Here is a 21182-nt window from a genome sequence, read left to right on the forward strand (position 1 = left end):
CTGGCAGCCGCGAACAGTATGTAGATCCTGGAAGTGCGCTAATCTATTGAAGGCGTCTGAACGTGAGGAGTCCTCCCAGATGAGGTCATCAGGTGAGTGATTTATTTAGGGTTAAATTATTATTCATTAATTTTACTAATAGTTAGATTGAGCGGGGCTTCACAAAATGGCCTTTAATTATAAAAATATATATTTTTTTGCCTTGACAAAAGGGCACTTTCGGCATTACGGGCCAAAGAGGCAGGTGCTCAAGCTGCACGTGCCTGGTGTGTATGTTTACTTTGCCTACATTGCTCTGAATCTGTGTGAGTTAGCATAACTTAATTGCTGTACTAATTTAATGGGTCAGAGTTGAATATCCCTTAGCTCTCATAAAAAGTGACAAAGTTGAATCATAGCCATACCCTAGACTGATTAATTTTACGTTGAGATGTTCCCTTCGCCACATTGGCAAAAGAGTTCATTTAAGTGCTTAATGCTCGAATCGTTGTTCGAGGCATTTATTCATTACGAGCCGATGGCGAAAGGGTTACACAAATAAAAAACTTTGAAGTCATTTTTCTCAGTTTCACACTCTAGTGAGTTAAGAGGCTTGTTCGACTTGATGCGGCGCCGAAGATCCGACAGGCGGATGACATCAGAGTACCGCGAGAGCGATTCGAAAAACAATAAAAAGTTTGCTTTCAAATCGCTCTCGCGGTACTTTGATGTCATCAGCCTGTCGGATCTTGCGGCGCCGCATCAAGTCGAACAAGCCTAAGGTCTTTTGCCTTTGTAGGGCACAGTGGTGGACAGTAACGAAGTAAATTTGCCTGAGTACTGTACTTAAGTACACTTTTTGAGTATCTGTACTTTACTTGAGTATTATTTTTTCTGAGTACTTGTACTTTAACTTCACTACATTTGAAAGACAAATATCATACTTTTTGCTCCACTACATTTATAAAAAGGTCCAAAAGTAGAAAATGGTTTCTATGCAGCGGGTTTTCCTGTGTGCGCAATTTATCTGGCTTGCGATCTGCCAGGACCTTTTACTGTTACCAAGTATTTCAGTTTTTCTATGCTCGCCGTTTTCCGGCAAGCTTTGAATGGCCATTTGGCAGTTTTTTAACGGAAATCTGGCAACTCTGGGATCTTCCCCGCTAAACTAATGTAAACGTAGGCGCTGCTACACCGTTGATAGCGCTCTAAAAAGGCAAATAGAACAATAAAAGACGAAAAGGGCACATGTTAAAGTGTGGTGTAATCATCTGTGGGTTACGATCAGTCAAAGATCATAGAAACATTGTCATGAAAATGATCGGCATAACGGCTAAACGGTAAATAAGCATCACATACACCTTGAGCTACACGTGCGTGTTAACTTCTGATCTGCTGCTATATCATTTAAAGCGATTTGGAAAATGAATGATGTTTTTACTGAAGTAACTATAGTTGAAGTATTCCTGTTGAAATAAAAACAATAGAACCCTGCCCAAAATACAACATAAAATGTAATGGATTTAATGGTTATAATGGGAATTGTACTATGGATACTTGTTGTCTACTTGTATGTGATGGATTCTATTGGTGGGATGGTAAATCCTATTGGAATAAAACCCAAAACACACTACAAAGAGGAATTTAATTTAAAAATCTCATTCTAATTCAAAAATTCATTGTTTTTTTCAGCAGGGATGGTATTTGCAGTAAAACCACAGTATCCACATATTTACCATTTTCTATATATAGGAACCATACTCCAATTAATAATCTTTAGTAAAACCACAGCAACTAAACATACCATAGTTTCATTATACTAGCTATAGTTTATGTTTGTAGTTAAATTATGGTAATACAAATGGTAATAAATCCAACAAACACATGGCTTCTACACTTTACTATTTACAAGAACCTTACTACTTACTGGTAAATTGCTGCTAAAACTGGTAAAGGGAATATACAAAATAAAAGAACACTGCTCATAAATACATATAGGCCTAGGGGGCTAATGAGGATAATTAGGCTAAATGATCATACAGGATTATATCTAAACTAAACATATATGTGCTAAACATATAAAGCTCTTAAAGGAGTTGCTCACTGCAAAATTTGCCCCCATTGACTTTCCATAGTAGGAATAAAAACTACTATGGAAAGTCAATGGGGGCAAATTTTGAAGTGAACTACTCCTTTAATACAACTGATACTGTGAGCTACTCAGTGTATTCAGTAGGTTGCTTCAGAGGCATAAGGTATACGACAATAAAACAATGCACAACTGACATAAAGGAAATTTACTTTTAATACTTGAGTACTTTTAAAAGCACGTACTTCTGTACTTTTACTTAAGTAAGAATCTGTCTTTACAACTTTTACTTGTAGTGGAGTAATATTTGACCAATAGTATCTGTACTTTCACTCAAGTAAGGAAGTTGTGTACTTCGTCCACCTCTGGTAGGGCAGTATTGTGAGTAGGGTTGGGCGATGTCTACTGTGAAACCTCTCGATGGACGTTGACATCGTTGTCTTCTTTAAACAAGCTGTGACATTATGAAGTGAGGCGTGTCTAGGCGCGAGCTGTACGACACGTCTTTATACAGCGCGAGCTGGACAGTTATCAAGTCAGGCGTGTGTCATCTGTACAATGCGAGCTTCTCAGTTATAAACTCATGCGCGTCTTTATACATCGCAAGCTGTGCAGACATGCGTCTTCTTTATACAGTTAAAAAGTCAGGCGGGTCTGCGCAAGCAGAGCGTCTTCTTTTAAAAGCACGAGCTGCACATTTATAAAGTCTGACGCGTCTGATCTGTATCGTGCAAGTTAATGTGCCCCTTAAGCCTTGTTTATATTTGTTTACAGTGCAGTTTGAAGCGCATAGCGGCGAGAGTCACGTGATGAAAGTGAAATGGACAGTTTTTCGAACCTGGGAGAAAATATCAAGCAGGCTTCGCTCAGCGTTTTGATACTGATTTAAGAAGGGGGCAATTCCGACTATATTGCCGTTAGAATCCCTGCCGCAAGCAGTGATCTGTGATCTTATCCACTTCATCCGTTTGACGCCTGACTAAGGCTGGGTATCGAGGGCGATACTTTTTTAGTCACCGACCGAGTTGCCTCGATACCATCGAGTATCACAAAACGTCTTGTCGTTCGATACCACATTTCAATACCAATAGCGCCCATACAAAATTTGCGGCAAGATAATTGCTGCCAAAATTAGCAACACGACAAATCTAATGAAGCGGTGCCTGCAAGAAGACCGAGCCGGGCCGTCATCCTCTTTCTCTGCCACACCTGGAGGCTCCTGCCGCCACAGAGTGTCCTTCAACGCCCACCACACACTGAAGGCAGCGGCGCTATGAGTGGGATTCTGACAGGTGAGGTTAACTTTTAACAAACAAAACACAAACATATTTTTGTATTGGTCCATGCATTTGTACTAATTAAGTTCATGTTTCTGTGTGCAGCGATGTAGTCATGTGAACTGGTACCTGCGTAATTGTTTGAATGTATGGCTATAAACAGTTAGCGGGTTCGATGCTAAAATGCTAAAAATAGTGGAGCTTTGACTGGGGCTCTTACGGGTAATGTAGCGTTTTGCAAACAATAAAACAAACACAATCGACTGACTCGTATTGGTCCGTGCATGTGTATAAGTTAAGTTATTGTTTCTGTGCGCGGTTAAAGTTAGTCCTATTTAATGGGACCTACGTAGAGTTGTATTTTGTTTGGATGTATGACTATAGGTAGCTAGCAAAATGAGTGCCAAAAGCTTTAAAGGGACAGTTCACCCCAAAATGAAAATTCTGTCGTGTCATTTACTCACCCTTATGTAATTTCATACCTGTATAAATTACTTTGTTCTGATGAACACAGAGAAAGATAGTTGGAGGAATTTTAGTAATTTTCAGTCACAGGACATCATTGACTACCATAGGAGGAAAAATTAATTGGTAGTCAAAGGTGCCCCAGAACAGTTTGATTTCCTGAAATCTTAAAAATATGAAATTTTGTTCAACAGAACAAAAAAATGAATATGTTTGCCTACTATGGTAGTGGATGATGTCCCAGAACAGAAAATTGCTAACATTCTTCCAAGTATCTTTCTCTGTGTTCATCGGATCAAAGAAATTAATATAGGTTTCAAACAACCTGAGGGTGAGTAAATGATGACAGAATTTTCATTTTGGGGGAACTATCCCTTTAAGGCTGACCGTAACTGATTAGGACAAATTAAAGACATCTTATTTTTCCATTTCATTTTCAAAACAAAATTAACTTGTTTGCATTTACCTCAACAGTGTTTTATATTTTTTCTTTATTTGTTCACAGAGGAGGCCAAAGCTTCCTTAAAGATCTGTTTGCTGTGGAGGACAGAGATGACTGCCAGTAACACTACAGAGAAGAGTCAGACACATAAAACACTACAAATGATTCCATCTATGCTGTCTTCATGAGTCCAGTAACCTGGGATGCTGTCTGATGTGCCAGCACCATCCACTCCCTCAGAGAGTACATTTTCTACTGCTGGGGACATTATCAGTCAGGAGCACTCTTGCTTGTCTCCCTGAAAAGCAGACTTGCTGAGTGATTTAAAGATTTTATGCAGCTGTGAGCCTCACATACTGACGACAAACTGATAATTTCCAACTAAAAACCGTTTAAACTTTATTAAAACCATTAACACTAATGTATTGCGTTGGTTACACTTTGTTCCTTTTTTCTTTTTAAACAAAAAGAAAAATTGGTATCGAAAAAGGTATCGTTTAGGAATCTGTATCGAAGTCAAGGTTTCGGTATCGGAATCGAAATCGAAAATTTTGGAACGATACCCAGCCCTACGCCTGACAGTAGCAATCTGTTTGTTGTGTGAGCTAGTGGCATGAGCCAGCGCAGTGAAACAGCCAATCAGAGCAGAGCTCAACATTAATATTCATGACTTTTCCAAATGAAGTAATAACAGACCTTTTCAACCTGCTCACACTCATTTCAGTCACCGTGTCAGGTATTGTTTTGTTATATGTTGCTTGTGGTGTGATTTCTGATTTCTTCATGAGCTTGGATTGTTAATAAAAAATATTATTGGATTATCATCGTCTCTCGAGTGTTTGTCAGCACCAGCATGTGACAAGAGTTGAATTCAATCCAACTAACCCTAATTTGTTCATTTAAAATTACTCAAGAAAAATTATAAAAATCTTAACAGAAATTAGATTATTTTTTCCTTTGATTTTTACGTTATTTTAGCTTAATATAATTGTGTTTCTGTTTTTTTTTAGTTCAGTATATTTTACTACTTTCTTTTTATTAAATCTAACAAGGCACAGAATCATTTTTACAGTGAAATAGTTCCTGTAATGTTACTGTAATTTCAGCATTTACTAAGATTAAAAAATACTGTACAAGTTTTGTTCATTGTTAGTTCATGTTAGCGAAAGCATTAACTTGTAGAACCTTATTGTAAAGTGTTACCCAAGATTCTCTTTCATCATTTGCAGTCTCGGAACATTTCAAGCAACTGCAAAGTTCCGTCACCACAGCGGAAGGCCCGCTCTTCATTCGATTAGACAATGTAGGTTTCCATTGATTTTTTATCAACTTCAGGCCCTCCAAACTCTCAGGCAAAAACGCGAGGTGCCTGTCATCCATAAACAGCGTGCAATACACTCACTGCCAATAGAACACAATAAAAAAGGTGCTTCTCGTGGCAAAAAAAGTCTTCAGTGTGATTCTTAGATCGCTGACTACAAATTTTTAGCATTACTCTTATGCTCATTACTAATTATGTTTTCTTTTTCTAGAGTCATGGAATCAGAGCCAATTGAAATGGCAGCGCTAGGAAGACCTCTGTATCCTGGTATGCTTTACAACTGCTGCAAGGATTCATTCATTCCAGGTGTTGTATCTAATCTTTATATAAAAATAATACTAAAGACCCTGTAAAAAAATAAAAACGTTCCTCTGTTTTATTCTAAATTACACTCCTTATCCGATTCTCAATGTCGCTTAGAGTCTCGCGCCGGCCGTTATACGCGGATCTCACTTCACAAACTCGCCAGTCTTGGTCACTGCCAGAGGTTTCTATGACTAGTAATGCTCAGATGGCCGTCTCCAACCAGCACTTCCTGAAACATTATTTGATCTAGTCCCCTTAGACTATGACAACTTAATTAAAGTAATGATTATTTCCAACCAGAGGTCATGACCACTCCATAGAGATAAATAGACCAATCTTACTTCCTCTGACGGTAGCTTTATATAATCATGCCATAGTTTCCTATGTACACTTAGTTAGAATAATATTACAATAACCAGAGGTTTTGGTGACTTGCCCTATTTAGATTGGTCAGACAACCTATGTGCTGTTCTAAACGGAAACGATAGCCCCTACGGTCTAATTACACTTAAACTAATGCCAAGCAGTTAGCCGGAGCTCTAAAATCTCAGCTGGCGTGCCCAATGCTCCACCTAATACAGGATTCTAGTCCGTCACTAACCTGAACGTAGATTTGCGGTAACAAAGGATATAGCGTGATCTACTAAAGTTTATAAACTCAGAACAATACAGAATGAATTCAAACATAACAATTTATTAGCCAGGTAAGCATAATTCAAAATCCAATTCAAGGTTCAATTCAATAATCAATGGCAATCAATATAATTCAATAACAAATAATAGAAAATCATAAGAAATAAAGCAAAGAGAAGTTCAATGTTGCATACCTGGCAAGAGACGACACACAGGAATTTGTGCGGGAGATCTGGCTACAGATTCCCTGATATTTTTGTCAACTTCCCTTAAATACCAAACCAGAACAAAGCATTATGGAAATATTCTTTAGAGTTAGGAATTTGGCTGTGATTGGGTCTTGTGATCCTTGGGGCTGTACTTAATCTGCATACAGTAGGTGATTGGTGAAAGTCACCAAATGTGTGAGAAATGTTCCAGCACTGAGGGAAGTTTGTTAAGTTCTTACAAAACTTTGTCATTACATTGTTGTTATGGGAGTGAGACCATTGTACCAGTTGCACTGAGACCTTTTGGATGTTACCAAACATGTGTATGTTTTTTGTGTATGTGTCGTGTTCTTTTCTTGTGTATGGTCCTCAGAGCTTTTGGGTGTCCTGCGTTGAGTGAGAGGGGAGGAAAGGAACAGTTGGGGGTGCAGGGTGAGATCTGCATCTGTGATTCACTTGTATGCATCGTTTGAGATGTAGGTGTTAGCTCAGTAGGAAGTTTGTTGTACTGGAGGGAGTCCGTTGTTTCTCAAAGGAAGGTATCCTTTTGGTTCAGGTTTCTCACTGTATTGAGAGATGCTCTCTGTCCTTTTCCTGAGATGATTATCTTTTGATCAGGAATAGGTGTGTTGTTCTTTCAGGAAGGGGCACCCTTTTGGCCTAGGTTCCCCACTGTGCTTAGAACCATTCTTTGTTTCTCAGGAGAAGAATAGTCTCTGGTCGGGACATCTTGGCTCCGACCTTACAACGTCATTCATCCCCGCGTGCAGCACGACAGCTCCGACGTTAGCGTTGTCCTGCAGGATCGCAGGTACCTGCGCAGAGACATCAAGAACACGGGCGCCAGGAAAAAACAATGAGTGCGCACCTTACATTTAGTGGAGGAAGCGCGTACGTTCCGGACGATTGAGTCTCCGATGCTCACAGCGTTGCATTCCGTCTCGCAGAGGGCGGCAAAACGGTTCCTGGTCGGGATCTCGAAGACCGGTGGCGGCGGTTGGGTCATCGCTCCAGTCCTGGCTCGCGCCTTTCGCCGTGGGTGTGCCGGAGTGAATTTCATTTGGGCTGATCGTGTTCTCGAAGCCTGGGCTCTGTGCAGAGAAACACGCGGAGTAGAAGTGGTAAGAGTATTAAAATCGCGATGAAAACTTACAGCAGATTTGCGAGCGTCAGCTCAGGATGTTTCCAGCGCCGTTTTACGTTCTCGCAGCCGTGTCTGCTTCTCAAGTAAATCCTGGATCTGCTTCTCCACAGCCTCCAATTCCGACAGAAGTGTGAACGTTTCCTCATCTGCACTCAGAGGTACAAACACGTCTAAAACATTAGCCATTAGTGACATGATAATGAGAACAGTGTGTTAAGCAGTAAGCAGGCTGGTAATGCTAACAGCGAATGATCTGATAAAAGTAATTTATCAGTGCGTTTAAGGACGATTTTGGTAAGGGATATATTTAAAGATAAGTTTTACCCTAGGTGAATAACAATTTAAAACACAAGTCTTAAGATATAACACGAATAAACGATGTATTAAGAATAAGTTTGAAAGAGCTCCGGCTCAAACCACGCGCTCTCAGCAAACAGGAAGTGACGTAATCCAACAGTTACGTGATGTATCCAGTGCTCAGCTAGGGAAGAGAGAAATTGTGTCCAGTGAGGAGGGCCATCTCTATTAATTTAACAAATTTATGGCCAAAAACAAAAAACTTAAATGCATGTAAAATTAATTTATGTTCTACTGTATCGAATGCCTTATAGAAATCATGAAACAAAAGAAACCCATCATCCTTAATTAAATGTCCATGATCAAATAAATCTAAGACAAGTCTAATATTGTTGTGTGTTAACCTTCCTTTAGTAGAACCAGATTGAGTTTCACTTATAACTTGACTCAACCTAAATTTTAACCTGTGAGAAATTTTGCAGATGTAAGAATTTCATAATCAACATTAAGTAGGGTAATCGGTCTCAGAATGTCAATAATTATTTTGTCTTTGTTTGACTTTGGAATGAAAATAATTAATCCCTGTTACATAGTTGGAAGTAAAGAATTAGATTCAAAACACTTAACACTTAAAGTTTTGTATACATTACTGCTTTGCATCTCAAGACAAAACAATGGCACTGATATATTTTAAGATATTTCAGGGCAAGTTATATTCAGTTAAGACAGGTCACACATTCATTTTAGTCTGGGACTAGTCTTAAGCCTTGTCTGAGAAACCGGGCCTAAAGCTTTAAATAACAAATATTTTATATCCTCCCAAAAGAACTTAAAAAAATTAGTAGTCAACCATCCTGACCAGGAGATTTACCACAAGGCATTTTCTTAATAGCAGAATGAAGTTCCTCCAAAATCAGGTCTCTATCACATATCTCTTTAATTATTTTGTCATATTTATTGTAATAAAAAACTCTAAAAGGTTTAAGTATTTATTTTATAAAAAAAATACATAAAAAACGGATCACGGATCAGCCCCAAAAAACGGATCACGTATCAGCCCCAAAATTTCATAAGTCAAAGTCTCAAGGGTCACCAAGTGTTGTCAAGTTTGGTCTTGATACACCAAATTTTGACATATCTGTGAGTTTTTTTAGCAGATCTACTACTAAAATCCACTTGGGGGCTTGCGCAGGTGCACTCAGGGCGTGTCCGAATCCACTTTTGCTAGCCGCCCAGGCGCATGGTCTAAACGGGTCGCCCAATTCTCTTAATGAGTAATGGGTGTTTATTGGGCGTAACGTGCAGTAAACCAATCAGAGTCTCATCTCTCATTACCTTTAAGAGACAGTTGCATTCGCGCTATGGCGGATTTTTATCTTTATGTACACAATAATAGTCTTTCACATTGTACTCCATTTATTTTTTATATTTGGCATGTTTGTGTGCTGCTGCAGTTCCCTCTGTGTAATAAGTAAATAAGTGAAAGCGCGTTGTGGACCCGCCCAGAGGCGCATTTTCTACTAACACGCTCTTTAAAGGGGTGATATGGCGCAAACACGTGTTTTTCTGTGTCTTTGGTGTGTTATAAGTTGCCCATGCATGTATTAGACACGTAAAAATTGCAAAAATGAAAGTGTCGGAACAAAAGATGCATTCTATCTAAAAGCGAATGCTCACCCAGACCTGCCTGAAACGCCTCGTGTAACCACACCCCCACAAATCCACGTCAGTTCGTGGTATGAGTTGTCCAAGACCGCCCAAATGTATACTCAAGTAAGGTGGGCGGTACCTGTCAGCACAATTGCTTTGTAACCTGATTTTCCAAATATGGTAAGAGGCGTTACATTTCAGTCACACGCTTGCAGTATTCGACCAATCACTACGCACTGGTTAACTGGCCAATCACAGCACACCTCGCTTTTCAGAGCAATGAGCTTTGTTAAAAATCTGCACGTTTAAGAGAGGCGGGGCAAAGAGGAGATACAAACATGCACGGTATGTGGAAAATACAGCGTTTTTGAACCTTAAATGGTGTAAACACATTGCATTACATCTAAAACAAACCATAATATTCGTTTTAGCCATATCATATGACCCCTTCAAATAACAAAAAAAAATTGCCTCGTTGACTTTAGACATTAGACCAGGTTTGAGTTGGTCTATGGCGCAGTCTATTTTCAGTTCCTCAAAATACCAACGCTCCAACAATGCACCTGAAAATATCTATTTTTTAGACCAGCACACCCATGGGCGCACAAATGAGAGCACACTATATGAATTTATTTAAAAATTAATTATCATTTATGAATCAATTACTCTTCCTACATAAATTATTCTATAAAACACTGATCAAATGTGTTTTCTAGAGTCTTAGACCTTTCCAATGATATAATGTTTGTCATGATAAGATAAGAAATCACATGCAAAGTCTTGAAGTAAATGTATGCGTTCAGTATACAGTACTTATTTTTGATACACACTCTTGTTATTTATGAATCAATTACACTTCCTCCATACTTTATTTTATAAAATATTCTAGTCTCAGAACTTTCCAACGATATAGTTTGTCATGATTAGATCAGAAGTCCCACAAAAATATGGAGGCAAATATGGGTGTCCCATATACGGGACTGTGACAATTGAAAGGACATAAAAAATGGAAACATGCTCTTTTTAAAAAAGAAACAATTACTCTTCCTACATACATTATTATATAAAACTTTGATGAAATATGTTTTCTAGAGACTTCAACCTTTCCAACAATATGAGGTTTGTCACGATAAGATAAGAATTCACATGCCAAATCTTGAAGTAAATCAGCTGTCCCGTATACGGAACGATCAATCTGTGGGATAAAATCTTTAACCTTTTCAAGAAATTCCTTACCATTATTTTCAGAGTATGATGAAGAGTAAATATTACTATAAAATGGATATATTTCTCGGATATTAAGTTTGGGTCTGTGATTACCTCATCATTAATAATAAAAGTATGAAATGCATTACTTTCCTGTCTCCTCTTTTCTAACCGACAAAAATAAGCCGTATTCTTCTCTCCTTCTTCCATCCATTTTGCACAAGACCTTACAAAAGCTCATTTTGTTTTCATCAGATACATACCATCTAATTTAGCTTGAAGAGAGAGTAACTTTTCAACATCTTGAGTCATTTATTGCGTATTACAAAAGGCATTGATTTCTTGAATTAACCTCAACTCCCGTTGCTTTAGTTCTCTGCTTTTTTGTTTACCAAACCGAATTGACATTTCCCTTGTTTTAAATGTAAAATACTTTCATTTAATCCCGTTGGTAGAAAAGTAATTTTTAACCTCACTAATCAAATTTCTTATTTGACTACAATAATCTTTATCCTTTAAAGGTTCTGCATTAAACTTCCAATTATCTTTTCCAACGGTCTGTTTCATGCGGGTGTCAGAATTAGTGAACTCAGTCAATGATCTGTCAGTGGTGCAGCAGAAATTGCAACATCAATAACAAGCTCAGAATAGTCCTCAGTGATGAGCCAAAAGTCTATCCGTGACTTAGAGGATCCATTAGGTTTGACCCAAGAGAACTGACTAGCACTATGCTTGACCCTCCATATATCAGTAAGGGGATTTAAAAGGCAAAACTCCTGAATACTTTTATTGAACTAGAAGGCGATCTGTCCAGCCACACTTCAGGTATCAAATTAAAATCACCTCCAATTAGTACCACATTAGAAGGAAACTTTGATTTTAACTGTGTAACAACAACTTTATTAGACAATAAAATATTGTTTTGCCCACTACTGTTATACCCATAAATATGAACTAAAATAACAAAAATACCTTCACGGTTAACCATGGCAGTAAGCCAATGTCCATGAGCGTCAGACTGAAAGGTCACAACCTTCCCAGGGCAATTGTTAAGGCATATACCTGCTGATCGACTGGAGCCATGACTGAAAACTATTTTCTCCCCACTGCATTTTCCAAAAAGCTGCATCTTCTTCAGTTGAGTGAGTCTCTTGTAGAAAAACTAAATGTGACTTCTGCCCCTTGCAAAACAAAAATATTCCTTTGGGTTTTACTTTGTCCTTTAGACCCCTTGCATTTAATGAACAAAAAGAAAACCAAGATTTAAGTGAAAACATACTTCACTGGATCTCACAATAAACAAACAGAAAATATCAATGAACTGTCAGTAATGAGATCTGAAGAATTAAATTGCAACACAAAAAGAGTCTCTCAAAAACCAACACTCGCCTTTTTCTGAATTTTCATCATCCTGAAAATGTTTTTTTCTTCAATGAAAGCAAAAATACCTCGAAACTTTTCACTTGAGCTTGTTTAATTGCGTGGTCAAAGCACTTGCCTCACCTCTCTGTCCTCTTTGTTTAAGTCCTCTGTGAAATGACAGCCTGTTTCCTTGTGCTACTTTGGACAGAGCCCAAATCTGGTCTCTGTAGATTTTCTTAGAAAACTGCATGATAGCGCGTACGATTTCTTTCTTTTCTGCCAATTCGATGGACCGTGTCAACCGCTTCTTCCATTTCCCGAACAAACACAGGAGCCATCTTGGAAAGCAAGGAAATCACCTCCTCTCTAATATCCACTTTCTGTTTCTCTGGCAGACCTTTGATGCGTAAATTCCACTGTCTTTTGTAGCGATCCAACTTTCCTATCCTACATCTTCTTTCCTTTTGTAAATTGCCTCGAGGATATCCACATTAGAAATGTCTTCCTCATAATCAGGATGCACTTTCTTTTTAAATGTGCAGCTTAGTAGGGGTAACAGGTAGATAGATTCTCAGCACTACAATCCTCTAAGAGATGCTTGGTATCTTCAACGCATACATAGGTCAGCATCATGATCATTTCTGTTACTGAACATGACCTTTTCTTCAACCTTTCTTCCTCTACCCGCAATCCTTAGATGATGAAGCAGCTAATTTGTTAAACAACAGTTAGGGAAAAGTCTAAAAACACGAAAAAAACTGAGACTTTGGTAGTAGTTAAACTGTGCTGCTATCTAGTACGCCATCTTGGCCGGAACCCCCGCAGCCCTACAAGTCAAGCATGGTTGTTGCTAGAAGAGATACAGCTACGGCTGGAAGTGGTGTAAAATCTCACCATATAATTACAATAAATTACATTAGTTAACGCCTACACCTTCCCCAACCCTAAACCTAACCTTATGTGAAGCAGATTTTGTTAGATAAACATTCTAATATTTGTGTTTGTATTTTATTTTGTAATTCATTATTTTGTATTCCATTAACAGCCTTTTTTTTGGTGTTTTTCTTCTCTCTCGGAGAGGGGAAATAAAAAGTGAGGGAGCAGCGCAGTTATCTTCTGCTCCGGGCTAACACTCTGGACCCTAATAAAAGTTAATAGCTGTTGATACCAGTTCTCATGATTATTGGAAAGCCAAAGGTGTGATTGTGTACCGGAATCCTCGGCCATCTAAATTCCCATGCCTTACACTTACAATAATAAAAATACATTAATAAACTGTTTTCAGTGTGACAAAAATTATGCGGTAATGAAGTGCGCATGCCCAGTGGAAGTAGCTGTATACCTTCAAGTCAAAGAGATTTCTTTTTCTGCGATTGGTGTTTTTCTTTTTCTTATGTGTTTACCGGTTGTTGACATCCAGGGTATTGGTGCAATACCGCTACCTTCTGCAAAAAGTGTGAAGAATTGAAACGTCAAAGGTACAAAACTATCAAAAGTAATACCTCTTGCATATAACGATACCAGAGGGAAAGACAGACAAGAAATTCCTAAATGACATAATGCATGCAGTAAGTATAAAGTGTTCAAATGTATTCATATAGTCTATTTTAATACAAATAAAGTAAATAATACTAAATCATTAATCTTTACTACAATTTATTCAAACAGTTAGCAAGAAAAGGGGTTATTAAAATATATTGTACAAAAATGTTAAATGTACATAACTTATTTTTACATTATATTTTTTACTTGTACTACATCTGATTTCAGCAATGGTATAATGTGCATACATAACTATATATATTGTGACGGGCAGAGAAACGAGACAGGCACAGAACTTCTATATAAGGCCCCGGAGGGTGATTTAATACAAGGCTTTGCAGAGTGAACAGTGAGAGAATCGTGGGGAATTTGCTCTGTCCGTTCAGGTGGTGAATCTTTGTCGTGAATCCTCCGGGGGCGTGAGTAGAAGTGCGCTTGGTGAGTGGTGAAGAGTACCTGCCGATCGTTAGCCGCTGGTCTCTGAAAAGGGAGAAATATCAACACGTTAGTCATCAGCAACTATAGCGGAGAACAAGCTCACCCTTCCTTCTACTTCCGCTTAGATGCGGTAAGCTTGAGGGGGAGCAGGTGCGGCGGCTTGATTGCGCCGTTTCCTTGGCAACGCTGATTTGCCATTGGAATGCTCGCAACAAAATATAATAGGATAGTTTAAAGCACTGATTTATTGTCAATGAACAGAGTTTGAAATTTGGTTTCAGATAACCAATCTAAAATTCAGAATAATGTGTCTATGTCCACGGAGATGGTACAGTAATGGTACTAAGGTACAGTAATCACTGTTTGCACATTAGATATTTGAAGGCCCACTTGTGTGGTGAGGTGCTCACATTGTGTAGTTTGCAAAATTATTGTCTGCAGGACACTGACTATCCCCTCTTAGACTGGGACCACATGTGACAAAGGGAATATTGAGTCATTACAACAAAATGCCAAGAGCACCCCATCAAATAATTATTCCTTTCCTACAGAATAATGCAAAGAAGACTAAGACTGTGTACAAGCTCTGCCTCCTCAAAAGGGATGCGCTGAACATAGACATGCGATATAAATAATAAAGATGAAAGTTAAAACTGAAAATCCAACATCTGGAAAAAGATGCAAGAAAAAATGTCATAAGACAGTGACACATGACCTGTTGTTTCAACACGTTTTTATAGTATGATTTCTCTGCCAGCAAGCAGCTTTAGTCTACAATAAAATAATTTTATTAAACTGAAGGAAAGGTGAAAAATCAAAGCTACAAAAATCAGCTTATTGCCCCGTCAGCCCTTCCCTACAATCATCAGTCCTTGTCTCCTCAGGCAGACAATATACAACACACACAAGGCATCCCATTTTAACTTGCCATTTTTGAAAACTGTAGGTCACTGTAAATTATTTGGATATAGATACTAGATCTTTTTGGCCAGTATAATTGTTTGAAATTGTTCTGTTTATAGCTATTATCAATGTAATGGGGAATGATTAAATTCAAACTTTATTGACATTAGTTTAAACATTTATATCAAATCGATATAATCTAACACAGATGTATGACTACAGACAGTATATTCATTTACTATTGTGGTCTATAATTTATTTAATTGATTTATTTCTATTTGTATATATAATGTTCATTAAAGCGATATAATATTGCATCATGACAGAGAATCAGTGGTTATATCATCACATTACGGTGGGTCAACTGGTTAACTGACCTCTAGTTAAGCAACAACTATGGCTTAGCCTGACAGTTAGCCTGCCCCGGACCAGGCTAGTTTCCCAGCATAAGTTGCCATAGTAACTCAGTTCAAACTATTTTAAATTTGCTTTATGAAACCGAATCGACCGACAATAAGCCTGGCTTATTTCCTAATCTTGTTTTATGGAACAGCCCTTGGGTCACACTCATGAGTGCAAGTTGCGTCTATTATTGACATTGATAGTAAACTATAATAATCAACAATGAACATGTGTGCAGTTTTATCAAGCACCCGTTGCACTTATAGATTGCTGGCAGTGTCTCTAGACTGACTTTCACAAGGCTGGCCAGGAGTTCTCATCTCTTGTCATCTAAAACAATTATGAACATTGCAGTATAAGTTATCTCGCCCTTTCTCCCTCATTTATTGATTCACCACACAAACTAACTTTTGTGAAGTTGGCTAGTTAGATACAATTTAATATGCAAACAATCCCCATACAGTTACTGTATATTAATGATAGCAAATATGCACATTTTATTAAAGAATACGCAGTGGTTTTAAAAGTGGACACCGGCGAACAGAGAAATGCGATTAAGACCCCGGGACGCTGTCGCGACGGAGGGGGACCTCGCGTACAGTGTAGCATGAGCCTCCTCTGGCTCATTTTCTGTAACACCTGCTGCAGCGTCGCCCGAAGAGGCAGTAGCTTCAGGGGCAGGCTTACGAAAACACTCAAATAGTGTAGTTTAAATGCTTGCCTTTCATGAATGATCTGCCGGTTTCACCAATGGTTCAAAAGTCAGTGTGTGGCACTTTTCTGACACAAAATAATTTTGTTATGTATCCTCATGCTTTTTTAAGTGGGTATACGAAAATCCTTGATAGTTTTTAGTGGGCATACGGCGTATACCTGCGTATCACGTAGACTACACCTCTGTGTCTGGCCTTAAAATGATAGGACATGTTTTTCCCTCGCAAAAAGTTTGTGTTTGTTACAAATGAGCTAATAAAGCATTTTATATAAATATTTAATCTCAAATGATCTATTAATGGGGCAAGTAGCTATGTAATGAGCAGGATCCAGTTGGTTGGCTATATCTTATCCTTTACCTAAAAAGTGTTATACATGTTCAGACATGCACGTTAACTTAAAAAGTGCATTACTTCATTAACAGTGACAGTTACAATTAAAGCCACTTCTCATTTCAGGAGTTACTCTGTGGGATAAAGCATCATTGTATAAAGATTTGGACACTCACATAAGGCCTCGAACGGATTTAAAGTTTAGTAGCTCTGACACTCTCTCTAGTAAGAGCAGTCTCATGGATATAAGTGCTTCTCTGAAGGCCAGCTTCATGGGTGGACTGGTGGAGGTGGGGGGATCTGCCAAGTATCTGCATGACACCAAATCCTCAAACCAACAGTCCAGAGTGACAATGAATTACACTCAAACCACAAGATTTGACCAGCTCACTATGACCCAACTGAGCGACATCACCTACCCTGAGGTATTTGAAAAGAAAACTGCAACTCATGTGGTCACAGCTGTACTGTACGGAGCTCAGGCCTTCATGGTGTTTGATCAGACATTTTCAGAAGATGAAAACAAGCAAACGATTGAGGGAGAACTGAATGTCATGGTCAAGAAGATCCCTACATTTTCCATTGAAGGAAAAGGATCTTTAGAATTGACAGTTGGTGAGAAGAAGATAGCCGAGAATATCAGCTGCACATTTTATGGCGATTTCCTTCTTGCGCAGAATCCCACCACATACATGGAAGCCCTGCAGGTGTACAAGGAGCTCCCCAAACTGCTGAAGGATAATCCAGAGAATGTGGTTCCAATAAAAGTCTGGCTTTATCCTCTTCATATGTTAAACACGCAAGCAGCTCGGCTGATGACAGAAATCAGCACAAGTCTGTTGTTCAACACTGAAGCTGTAATGGAAAATCTGGAAAAGGTGGAGAGGAGATGTAATGACCTGTTCAGCAGGACACAGGTAAATCTTTCCAGTGACATTAAAGAGAGGCTGACCTCATTTCAGAGTTCATTCAACATTTACAAGCTGGTTTTCCAGAAAGCACTTAGAAGAGTCTTGCCTGCTATTCGAGGAGGAGGAGAGAAGGAGCAGTCTCTGGAAAACATCCTGAAAATTCACACCAGGTCCCCTTTTAATGCTAGCAAGCTTAACACGTATTTAGATAATACAAAGTCTGAACTTGTCCTCGTGACCTCTTACACCCGATCTCTGAAGGGAATCGCAGCTGTAGACGCAAATGGTCTGACCACCATCCTCTGCAATCCTGATATTGATGTAGTGGTGTGCTTGACCTTAACATCTCTAAAGTATGAAGACCCATATCTTTCATCTCTGTATGAGTTCCTGCAATATGATGAGTTTATGGAGGTTGATGGAAAACCAACGTTGCATTCTATAACCCCAAGACGTATTATAGAGTGGTTCAAAGATCCAGAGGCCATTAAAAACATAAGAGTGAACTTATCTCTCTTCAAAAGCTTCGCAGATGCCAGTAAAGATGATAAGAAAATGTGCTTCGTAGTTTCTGCCATCTCTGATTCCTCCAGTCCAGGCTCCTCCATCTATCTGTATGAACAAGGTACGCTGACAAACAGACACTTTAAGCCTCCGGTGTCCAAGCTGCCCAAACCCATAGTGAAGAGCATCAATGAAAACTCAGTGTCCCTGATACTGCAAAAGTCCCCAACTGGAGAAACAGTGCAGTACAGAGTGGAGTACAAGGAGGAAAAAACAGAGAAGGAAGAGTGGATTTTCATCAACACATCTGATGAACACGTTACACTGACTAGACTAAAGTTTGGAAAGGAGTACTTGATCCGTTACAGGACAGTACAGTAAAATGGGAATGAGTGAAGCCTGTGATGCTGTCTCTGTTTCTTTAGGTAAATGTTTTCTGCACATTTGGTACACTTTTAGAAAAAGGCCAAAAAAGGGGCCTAAACTGTGACTGGGACAGTACAATTTAAACAGGTCCCAATGTGTACCATTTAGGTACAAATATGCATACATTTGGTACCGGTATGTTAATTTGAGGTACTTTTAATGCATCTTTAATTGCAAATGTGTACATTTTGAAAGGGTACCATTCCAGTGACAGCTTGGGACCATTTTTTGACAGTGTACAAAATTATATTAAAAAAGTTAATTATCTAAAAAAAATGTGTTTATATTTTTAAATTCCCCATTGTGTTTTTTCTGTTTACTTCCTCAGCTCCACCTGTGATTGTGGGCGGGACGGGAGGTTGTGCGTTCTCCACTATCTTTAATTCCACCATTCAGAAGATCAGCATTTCTTATGACAAGGTCTTTGAAGATTCTATTTTATTAAAATGTTTATTAAAATGTATTAAAAGATTTATTTCATCATTTGTGGTCATCCAACTACTAAGCACATTGTGTTTTATATCATACATATAATACTTTTTTCTGTGTTCCCCAGTATGATCCCTTCATGAAAATGAAACTGACTTTTGAAGATGGAAAGATGATAAATTTTGGTAAAGAAATAGGAAATTGCCAAGCAGAATTTGTCTTTGAAAAAGATGATAAAATCCTCAGTGCAACAGTGTGGCCAAATGATAAGTATACCAGAACTGCAGGTTTGGAATTTATGGTTGCAAAAGGAAATGGTGAAAGAAAACACTACTTTGCCAAGGGTGAGCTGCTTGGTCAGCCTGTGAGTCTTGATGTGAAGACAGGAAACTGTTATGGCATTACGGGAAGAAGTGGAGCACACATTGACGCTCTGGGCTTCTACTTTTTTTAAATGCATCCAGCTATGTTGCTGATAGTATCCAAATTACAAAAAGCTTTTATAACATATAATATAATTCAATTATTTGTCAAGTATGGTGACCCATACCCGAAATGTGACTCTGCATTTAACCCATCCAGAGAGTAGTGAACACACGCACAGCAAGTCGTGAACACACGTACACCCGGAGCAGTGGGCAGCTATCACTGCAGCGCCCGGGGAGCAAGTAGGGGTAAGGTGCCTTGCTCAAGGGCACCTCAGTCGTTGCCCGCCGGCCCTGGGAATCGAACCGGCAACCTTCTGGTCACGAGTCCGACTCTCTAACCATTAGACCACGACTGCCCCTCTTCTTCTGTAAACGTTTATCCAGCAATTTTACTAGTTAGCAGTTTCACTAGTTTAGCAGTTTTTAAAGCTTTGACTGGATTAGCTGCTTAATATCTCTGTGAACTCTTAAATCCAAATACATCTGTTAGATCTGAGGTCTTCTGAACATTGATGGTCCCGAAATCTAGGTTAAAGTTGAGGGGCCAAAGCTGTGGAATAATCTTCCGGGTTCCCTCAGACTAATTTCTGTAGAATCTGAATTTAAATCTAGGTTAAAAACATATATTTTGAACCAGGCATATTACTGTTCCTGGAGGTTTTGAGGCCCCATCATTTATTGATGTTTGATTTATTCCTTTATTCTCATTGCACAAATCTCATTGGACAACAAAACCAGTCTTATGGGTCAATTTTTCGAAATTGAGATTTTTTACATAATCTGAAAGCTGAATAAATAAACTTTCTATAGATATATGAGTTGTTAGAATAGGACAATATCTGGCTGAGATACAACCGTTTAAAACTCTGGAATCTGAGAGCGCAAAAAAATCAAAATATTGAGAAAATTGCCTTTGAAGGTGTTAATCAGGGGCACTGTGGCAGACCATCCACTCACAAAAATAAAGTTTTTATATATTTAAGGTAGGAAATTTACAAAATATCTTCATGGAACATGATCTTTACTTAATATCCTAATGATTTTTGGCATAAAAGAAAAATCGATAATTTTGACCCACACAATGTATTTTTGTCTTTTACTAAAAATGTTCCCGTGCTACTTAAGACTGGTTTTGTGATCCAGGGTCACATATATATTTTTAAATGTATACATTTACTTTTTATGCTTATTTTAGTATGGTATTGTACAGCACAGTGGTCAACTACTATTGTTTTTATTGTGCTTTATAAATAAATTTTGATTTGATTGGATTAGTTTTTTCTAAGATTAACATGTTAAAATCGAATGTCAGATTTTAACCACTTTAATTTTGTATCAGTTATTACTATGTTTTGTTATTTTTTGTTTAATTGGACAATCATAAACAAATACCATAGAAACCTAAATGTTAAGTTTCAAACTTTGACACCATGTGGTCTACACCAGACGCGGTAAGGCGCGATGCAACACGACAAAAGAACCCATTATAATAAAACATTTTGTCCACACTGGATGCGACGCAACACGGCAAACCCATTGAGAACAAGCCATTTGTTGTGTCGCGCTGCGCCTGTTGCGTCCAGTGTAGACACGGTGTAAGTAGTGTTTTTGGAGGGGTTTTATCTTATGCTGATGATTTTTTTCATTTACAGTATATCTTGATTTTTATCATTTTATGAACTTGTGAAAATTTTTTATCTGCATATACAATAAAGAGCTTAACTTGATTTAAAAAAGGCTGTTTTTTAATGAATGTCTACTTCATCGGATGTT

General features: G+C 38.3%; 1 pseudogene; it reads left to right on the forward strand.

The window, feature by feature from the left end:
• The first annotated feature begins 247 nt into the window (after positions 1 to 247).
• LOC130568400 (stonustoxin subunit alpha-like) lies at positions 248 to 21139 on the forward strand (annotated as a pseudogene).
• Positions 21140 to 21182: the final 43 nt, after the last annotated feature.

Source organism: Triplophysa rosa, linkage group LG17 (assembly GCF_024868665.1).
Source record: "Triplophysa rosa linkage group LG17, Trosa_1v2, whole genome shotgun sequence".
Classification (NCBI taxonomy): domain Eukaryota; kingdom Metazoa; phylum Chordata; class Actinopteri; order Cypriniformes; family Nemacheilidae; genus Triplophysa; species Triplophysa rosa.